This window comes from Tursiops truncatus, chromosome 2 (genome assembly GCF_011762595.2).
Source record: "Tursiops truncatus isolate mTurTru1 chromosome 2, mTurTru1.mat.Y, whole genome shotgun sequence".
Classification (NCBI taxonomy): Eukaryota; Metazoa; Chordata; class Mammalia; order Artiodactyla; family Delphinidae; genus Tursiops; species Tursiops truncatus.
Genome location: NC_047035.1, coordinates 139,026,872 through 139,035,066, shown reverse-complemented (window position 1 = coordinate 139,035,066; position 8,195 = coordinate 139,026,872).

Sequence of the window (8,195 nt, the reverse complement as noted above, 5' to 3'; positions counted from 1 at the left end):
ATTCAGTAGGCAGAGCTGGTGCTGCAAGCACAGGGGTTCTGAGCTCATTTGTGAGTGGTGGCGGAGACCTCCTGGCTCAGCACAACCCATTCACTCCTCAAGGAATTAGCCACTTCCTGCAGAGGCTGGGAGGCCAGAGGGAGTGAGAACTGGGCAGACAAAAGGCCTGCAAGTAGCTGAGGACAGGAGTGGAGACAGATCAGGGAGGTGATGGGGAGCTGGGGCCTCGGAGGCAGGGAATGTGTTGGAGCCCATCCTGAGGACAGTAGGAAGCCAGGGTAGGAGTAGTCTGTGTGTGCCTGTGTTGGGCATAGGAGAGGTGTATGTGTCCAGTTTGGCTGTGGCTTTAGTGAGGAGAATGGATGAAAAGGGAGCAAAAAACATTCCAGGAGTCCAGTTAGGAAGCCTTTGGTGGTGACCAGGTCAGGGTGAGACCATGGAGGTGGAGAGAATTGGAGGATTCATGGGGCATTCTAGGATTAGAACTGATAGGACTTGGGGATCGTCATCCAGCGTAGAGGGAAGCATGGGGATGGGCGAGGCAGGCGATGACCAGGGGCTTGAGTAGCCCCACAGATGATAGGTCTTGCTCTATCTGGCACCATGGAGGAGCTGGATTTGGGGTGAGTGTAAGTTAGATTTGGGGAGCAGAGTCAGAAGAGACTGAGACGCAGTGGGCAATGCCTGTGGAGGGTGGGCTTGTGGGAGGGAAGGGAAGCTGTGTGCATAGAGAACAGGGACACTGCCCAGTTTAGGCAGCCAGCTCAGAGGAGAGGCCCAGATTAGGAGAGTGTGGGCCATGGAATCAGGGTTTCTGGGGCTCAGTGAGAAGGGGGGGAAGGGCTGACAGGGGGATGGGATGGGTGCACAGAGTGAGCCGGGGCCAAGGATGACAGAGATGTGGGGCCTGGTGGGCTTAGCTAGTCTCTAAATTTCCAAATCAATGAGGTGGGCACTGGTGAATGGGAGGACCCTGACCCTTGAGGAGAGCACCCAGCCCAGGGTGGTGGTGCATCAGGGGACATCAGGCTAGATCGCGTGTGTGGAGCCTCTGCATGGTCTCCAGCTAGAACAATATCAATGATAATAGTGAAAGTGGCTCTGGTAGACATTATTACTGTTCAAAGTATCTATTGCCTCTCCCTGGGGGAGCATGACACTTCCCATAATTTGACATCAGGCTTGGCTACCTGACTTGCTTTGGTCAATAACCTGAGCATAAGTGAGGTGTGCCACTTCTAAAAAGAAACTTCAGGAGTCATGGTGCTGCCACGTTCATTCTTATCTCTGCCAGGAGACCTGCAGTGTCCCAGATAAGGGCTGCTCCTTCAACCTGGGTCTTGGAGTGGAGCTGGCTTAGTGCAGAGCGGCAACCAACCCATGATGGACATGTAATGTGAGTCAGAAATAAACCTGTTGTAAGATGCTAAAATCTGGGGGCTGTTTGTTGCTGCAGTATAACATAGCCTCAGCTGACTGCTACAGCAGCTCGTGGATTTGGAGTGTATACTCTGCACCAGGCACAAATGATTCCATTTTTATAAAATTCTAGAAAACATAAACTTATCTATAGTGACAAAAAGCAGATCAGTGGCTGCCTGGGAACCGGCTGGGAAAGAGGGGGGCAAGAGGGAGGGATTACAAAGGGCATGAGAAAAGTTTTGAGGTGACAGATATGTTCATTATCTTAAGTGTGGAGATGGTTACGTGACTGTATATACATGTCAGATCTTACAGACTTTAAATATGTACAGTTTATTGTATGTCAAGTATACCTCAATAAACTGTTTTTATAGAAAACTCAACTCTGTTGGACTAGAATTCTAATAAAATTCTTATCCTTATTTTACAGGTGAGGAAAATGAACCTCTTTGGGATTAAATTACTTGCTGAGGGTCACTCAGCTCTTAAAGGCTGGATCCAGAATCTGAACCAGGTGTGCCTGAATTCAAAACCTGTACCTTTTAACCCTAAAGGAGTTTGAGTGGCAGGCCAAGGGTCCAGGGGTGAGAGCCCCCAGGCATGAATATGGGCTACATATGGAACCCCAGAGACAGCCCCAGCTTAAATACAGTGTTCCCCAAGAGTCACCTTGTGGGGGGAGAGGAGGTGGGCAGATGCCAGGCCCCACGGTTTTCAGAGCAGCCCCATGTCTCCTGGAAGAGTAGGCACAGCATGGCAGCAGTGGGGTTCTGGAGCCAGCTGGTACCCACATGGGAGAGCCGGCTGTTAAAATTTCAGGAATTTCACAAATCAGTTGTTAAACATAGCCGTTATTAAAAATTAAATCATATATGCTTACAATTAAACAAAATATGTGAAAAACAAAGATTATAATACTCAAAACTCATGGCCTCCTAATTATGTTCCCACTCTGGCTGGTGTTTATGCTCTTATGGTTCTGCACACCATTGTGTCTATTAGGGGGAGATGGTCTCTTCCCAGCTCTGCCTCCTATGGTAGCTTGAATTTGGACTGGTGGGATTATTTACCCCATGGACATGGGAAAAATGCTAAATCAGTGCTAACCCCTCAAGCCCACCCCCTGCGGATTGTTAAACATTTAATCATCACATCACTGAGCCCTAGGGTCTTGGACAGGAGGCTCAGGTCTGGGGCTGAAGGGAGAGACAAGTACAGACAGAGGCTGGAGGCCCCGGGGCCACCTATAATGGCGGTGATGAAATGGCTAGCCTGATTCGACCCTAGCTGCCTGACAAGTTTTTTGTGAATTCCCTCCCTTAATCCTCACCACAACCCTGAGAGGTAAAATGCTATTACTACCTGCAGAGGAGGAAGCCGAGAAGATATAATACTTGCCCAGAGTTGCTCAGCTAGTAAGTGTCACAGGCAGGATTACAAAGCCTGACCCTTAACTGCTACTGTCCACACACCCTCTGCCCCCTGAAAGTAGCAGTGTTGGACTCAGGGTCTGGTCCCACCTTTTCCTGAAACCTCCAGCCAGGCACAGGCTCCAGGTCCCTAGGAGCCTGGAGTAGGCTTCTGTGACCACTGGGCCCATGGCCCCAGTTCTCCTGTGGGCAGCCTGTCTTGGGGGCCACGTTTTGTGCAGAACTGAGTACCAGAGAGAGGACTGACCCGTTTCCCACGACCGAGGCCAAGGGCAGGCTGACCCCTTTCCAGAACAGTTTGCGCCTCTCAGGGGCCCTGGAGCACTAGGGGACAAGCTGGGCTGGTAGAAGCCCTGAAGCCTCCTGAGGGCTCTGAAGAGGAGAAATTCCAGAATGCTGCAGCCTGAGGGGCCTCTCAGATCCTCCTCTCAGATCTTCCTCTTCATATGTGAGGAAAGTGAAGGCTTGGGAGTGCAAATGTCCCTGAGACTGAGACAGGGCTGACTGTCCAGAGTCGAGTTTCAGAGAAGAGAGTCTTGGAAAAGGTCTCAGGCTGCCAGAGCAAGAGGCGGAAGCCCTGGGAGGCCAGAAGGTTGGAGCAGGTCTCCCAGGTGCCATGAAGGCAGTGCCCCGAGGGCTGGTGGGAAGGATGCCTGTGATTTTCTTTCCGATGCTGGAGGTGAGGGAGGCTGCAGTGCAGGGTTGGGGGTGACAGGTGGGTGTGCTTCAGGTGAGCCACATGGGGAGTGGACCAAGGCTGGCCTGGAAGAGACTGGGGGAGCTGAGGAGGGCCCCAGGGCCCTGCTGAGTGTAGTGGGTTGAATGGTGTCCCCTAAAAAGACATGTCCAAGTTCTAATCTCTGGAACCTGTGAATGTGACCTTATTTGGAAAAATGGTGTTTGATGTGATTAAGTTAGGGATCTGGAGATGAGAACATCTTGGATTATTCAGGTGAGCCCTAAATCCAATGACAAGTGTCCTTATAGGAGATACACAGAGATGAAGGCCACGTGATTCCAGGCAGAGACTGGAGTGATGCAGCCACAAGCCAAGGACCACCTGGAGCCACCAGAGGCTGGAAAAGCCACTGAACCATCCTCCCCAGCACCTTTGGAGGGAGTATGGCCCTACTGACACTGTGATTTCAGACTGGTGACTCTCCATACCAGTGTGAGAATACGTTTCTGTTGTTTTTGACCACCCAGTTTGTGGAAGCCCTAGGAAACCCATCGGTGGGGGTGAAACCGGGCATGTTACAGAGATTCCTCCACTGCATGGGGCAGTGCCAGGCGGGAAAGGAGGCTCACAGACTGGCAGGTGGAGTGCGGTGGGCTCAGGCTGGGTGGGCAGAAGGAAGGCCTGCAGAGGGGGACGGATGGGTGGGAGGTGGGGAGAAGCTTGGAGCTCTCAGGGGGATGGGAGAGCCAGGGTCCAGGAGGGGGGTCAGGAAAAGGGCACTTTCAGGAGATGGCAGGTCCTGGGAAGAGACGCGGGAGGGGTGGCCGAGAAGGCAGATGGGGAAACCCCCAGAGCTGAGACTTTCTAGACAAAGAGGCTGACATGCCCAGGGAGAGGCATGCCCAGAGGAGGCATGGGCTATGCCAAGTGGGTCAAAGACGAGCACTGCACTGAATTCATCCACGAAGGAATCATTACTGAGGGCTCCTGTGGGCGGTCCGTTGGGAAACGCCGTGCACAGCTTTTCTCGTGTAACTCTCACAACAGTTCGAGGAGGGCTTGTTCCCATTTTACAGGCGAGGAAGGCGAAGGCGAGGGGTAAGGTAGTTGCCCAGCTTGTAAGTGTCAGACCCTGACTGGAAGCCACGTGTCTGCCTGCAAAGCTGGCCTCCTGAGCATCCTGCTCTGCCCTCGGGAGGCTCCGGGGGCAGCCTGTGGCCAGTGCGTGGTTGACTGGGGTGTGGAGCCAGCACTAGGATGGGAGCCAGCCCAGGGGAGCGGCGCTCACCCTGCCTTCTTGCCCCGCCTGGCCTGTCCCTCCCTCTCACCCCGCCTCAGGGACCGCTGTCCCTCCCGCTAGGCTCCCAGTCCATTCTGTCCCTTCCACGCCTGGGACCCCGCTGGGCTCAACTTCGCATCAACAACAGGCTCTTTCCCACTTCCGGCCTTGCCAAGAGAGTCAGCTCTAAAACTGCTCTTTGTCCTTTTTCTTTTTTTTTCAAAAAATGTGTTTTTGATCAATTTTATAATAAAACCCAAACTGAATTCTTGAAAACAACAGCAATGAGAAATAAAAAAAGAAAAAACTCTCAGCTCCAGGAAGTGCTGACTCCAGCACCATCCTCTCTAGCCCAAGCTGCAGCACTGGTTCCCTTCCCTCTCTCCCCCAAAACCCTACCTCCACCCACCCATGCACAATTCCTGGTACCAAGCCTCCTAAATATCCCTTAGCCCCTTTGTCTCTGCCTGCTGCTGAGATCCTTCACCTCTGGAGAGGCTCTACGCCTCCCATCTGCTCTTCCAGCCTCCAGTCTGATTCCCCTCCATGCTGGTCCGCTCTGTGCATGCTCTCCCCAGAGGCTCACTCTGAAAGACAAATCTGACCCCATCAGTGTCCTTTACTCAGAGTTCATAGAGTCTTAACTCCTTACCACGGCATTCAAGGCTTCAATGTCCAGTCCCTGCTTGCCCCAGCTTCATACCCCACCAGGCACCTGACCCCCTGCCTTTGCATATGCTGGTCCCTCTCTCTGCTTGGGACACCCTTCTTCCACCTGTCCATCAGGATAATTCAACTCAATCCTCAAGACTCAACCCAATTAGTTCCCTCTTTTGATAGCCCTCTCCTGCCCTCCCCAGGCAACAGAGTGGCCTTCTTCCCCACTGTCATGACAACTGGGTGGAACCTGGTTCATTCATTCATCTGATATGTGTCCATTCCCATGCTAGGCACTGGGACACAGCAGAAAACAGTACCGGCCCAGCCTCTGCCCCGGTGGGCATTACTATCCCTGCTGCTGTTGCCCAGGTAGACCGTGAGTCCCCCAGGACAGGTGCCACCTGCCTGCACAGAGATGAGCTTGGTGCCCACAGGCAGTGTGTGCTCCTTAAATGTTTGTTGACTGAATGACCAACCGGATGAGTGAGTGAATAACCTTAACCCCTTCCAGCTCCCCCTTCCCCAAATCTTTTCTATCTCCTTTTCTTTTTAAAGTAGTATTTTAATGGTTTTGGTGGTGGTTGCTCCAAAAATAGTACAGATGTATGTTTGTTCTAACAATTCAAAGAATGCACAGGTGTACAAGGAAAAACTGGTAGTCTCTCCCGGCCCTGCTCCCCCCAGCCCCCTGCATCAAGTTGACCTCACTGAAGCCAATGAGGTTAATCATTTGGCAGGTGCATTTCCACCACCCCAACACTCATGACTCTATATAAGTCTACATGCACCAAGAAAGTTCTTATGAAGATGAATAATAGTAAATATATTACTTTGGCTCTTGCTTTTTTAACTTAAAAATATGCTAGGGACATCATTCCAAAGTCATATAAATAGAATTAACTTGATCTCTCCAACTGCTGTGTAATGTTCCCTGTGGATGTTTAATACTTTGTTTAAATGGTACTCTATGGACACTTTGGCCTTTTTTTTTTTTTTTTTCTGTAACAAGGAATGCTGCAATAAGCCTCCTTCTACACATCTTTGAGTTCTGGTTGGGTTTCTCCAGGGTTTAGGATAAAGCCCCCAAAGCAGTCACTGGGTCAAAGGGGATATGCATGTGAATTTTTAATAGGTCTTGCCATTTTACTTTCTCAAACAGTCGGAGCAATTCACAAGACTCCAGGAGTGTATGAAAACGTGAGTTCCCCATACCCTGGCCAATTCTAGATGTTATCAATAGTCTAAACCTTTGCCTGTATCATGGGCAAAAAATGACATCTCATTGTTTTGAAATTGCATTTCCTGAATACAGCTAAGGTGGAACATCTCTTCATGCAATGGTTGGCCTTTTTTTTTTTTTTTTTCCGGTACACGGGCCTCTCACTGCCGCGGCCTCTCTCGTTGCGGAGCACAGGCTCCGGACGCGCAGGCTCAGCGGTCATGGCTCACGGGCCCAGCTGCTCCGCAGCATATGGGATCTTCCCAGACCGGGGCACGAACCCATGTCCCCTGTCGGCAGGCGGACTCTCAACCACTGCGCCACCAGGGAAGCCCTGACTGGCCTTTTCTATTTCCTCTTCTGTGAGTTTTTGCCAGTTTTCAATTAAAAAATCACCTTGTAGGAACTTTTTAAACATTATCGATATTAATTCTTTGTTGTATGTGTTGCAAATATTATAATCCCATGTAATAATCGTCTTTTGCCATACAGCAGTTTATATATGCTTAAATGATTTTTAACTCCTTATTACAGGAATTTGAAAACATACTCAAAATTAATGAGAACGATATAAGGAACTCCCAGTGTACCTACCTCTGAGCTCCAACAGTGATCAAGATAAGGCTAATTTTCCCCCCAGTATGAAGTTTTCCTATGGGCGTTGCTTGTGGTGGTTTGTTTTGCAGAAAAAAAAATTTTTTTTGTAGTCAAATTTATCAGTCTTTTCTTTTGAGGCTTCAGGTTTTGTATAATATTTATAAAGGACTTCCCCACTCTGGGATTTAAAAAAAATTTCTCCCATGGTTTCATTCAGTAGTTATAAAACATGATTTGTTTTTCATGGTGGGATAGTATTTCATTATATGGGAAGACCATAATTTACTCAACCAATCACCTATAGCTGCATATTTGGGCAATTTCTGATTTTTCCTGAATTGTAAATAATACAAGGCAGTAAAAGCCTTGTCCATGAATATTCTAGTTCATCAGGCTAAATTCCTGAAAGTGAACTTCATTTCCATCCCCAAACTGCTCTCCAGAAAGTCGGGCTGCATTTCTCCCACAGTGGCTTGTGTATTACTATCAAAATGCCCTCAGAGCCTAAAGCAGAAAGGCAGGGACCCAGAATGGAAGATTCTCTCCTGGCCTGATTGAGCCTTTCTTTGACTTGTCAGCCATAGAGAGGATTATGTCAAATATGCTAGAGGAGGGGACCAGGCAGCATGAGACTGGAGGCCCAGAGTAGCTGCTAGGGTATCACTCAGAGCCAACTTTTACTTTACATACAATTCTATACTCCAGTAAACTTGCGACCTGTCTTTTCAGAGCACAGGAACAAATGAGAAAGGGGAAGCAAGGCTGCTACTAAGAGCACCCTAGCCCACTTGTGCTGTTTCTAAAGGAAGAGAAAGTGCATGTCAGTCAAAAAGCAACCACTTTGGACCATGGTGATGCAGTGCTAAACTGTCCCACAGATCCCAGTAATGGATGCGGGAGAGTCAATTA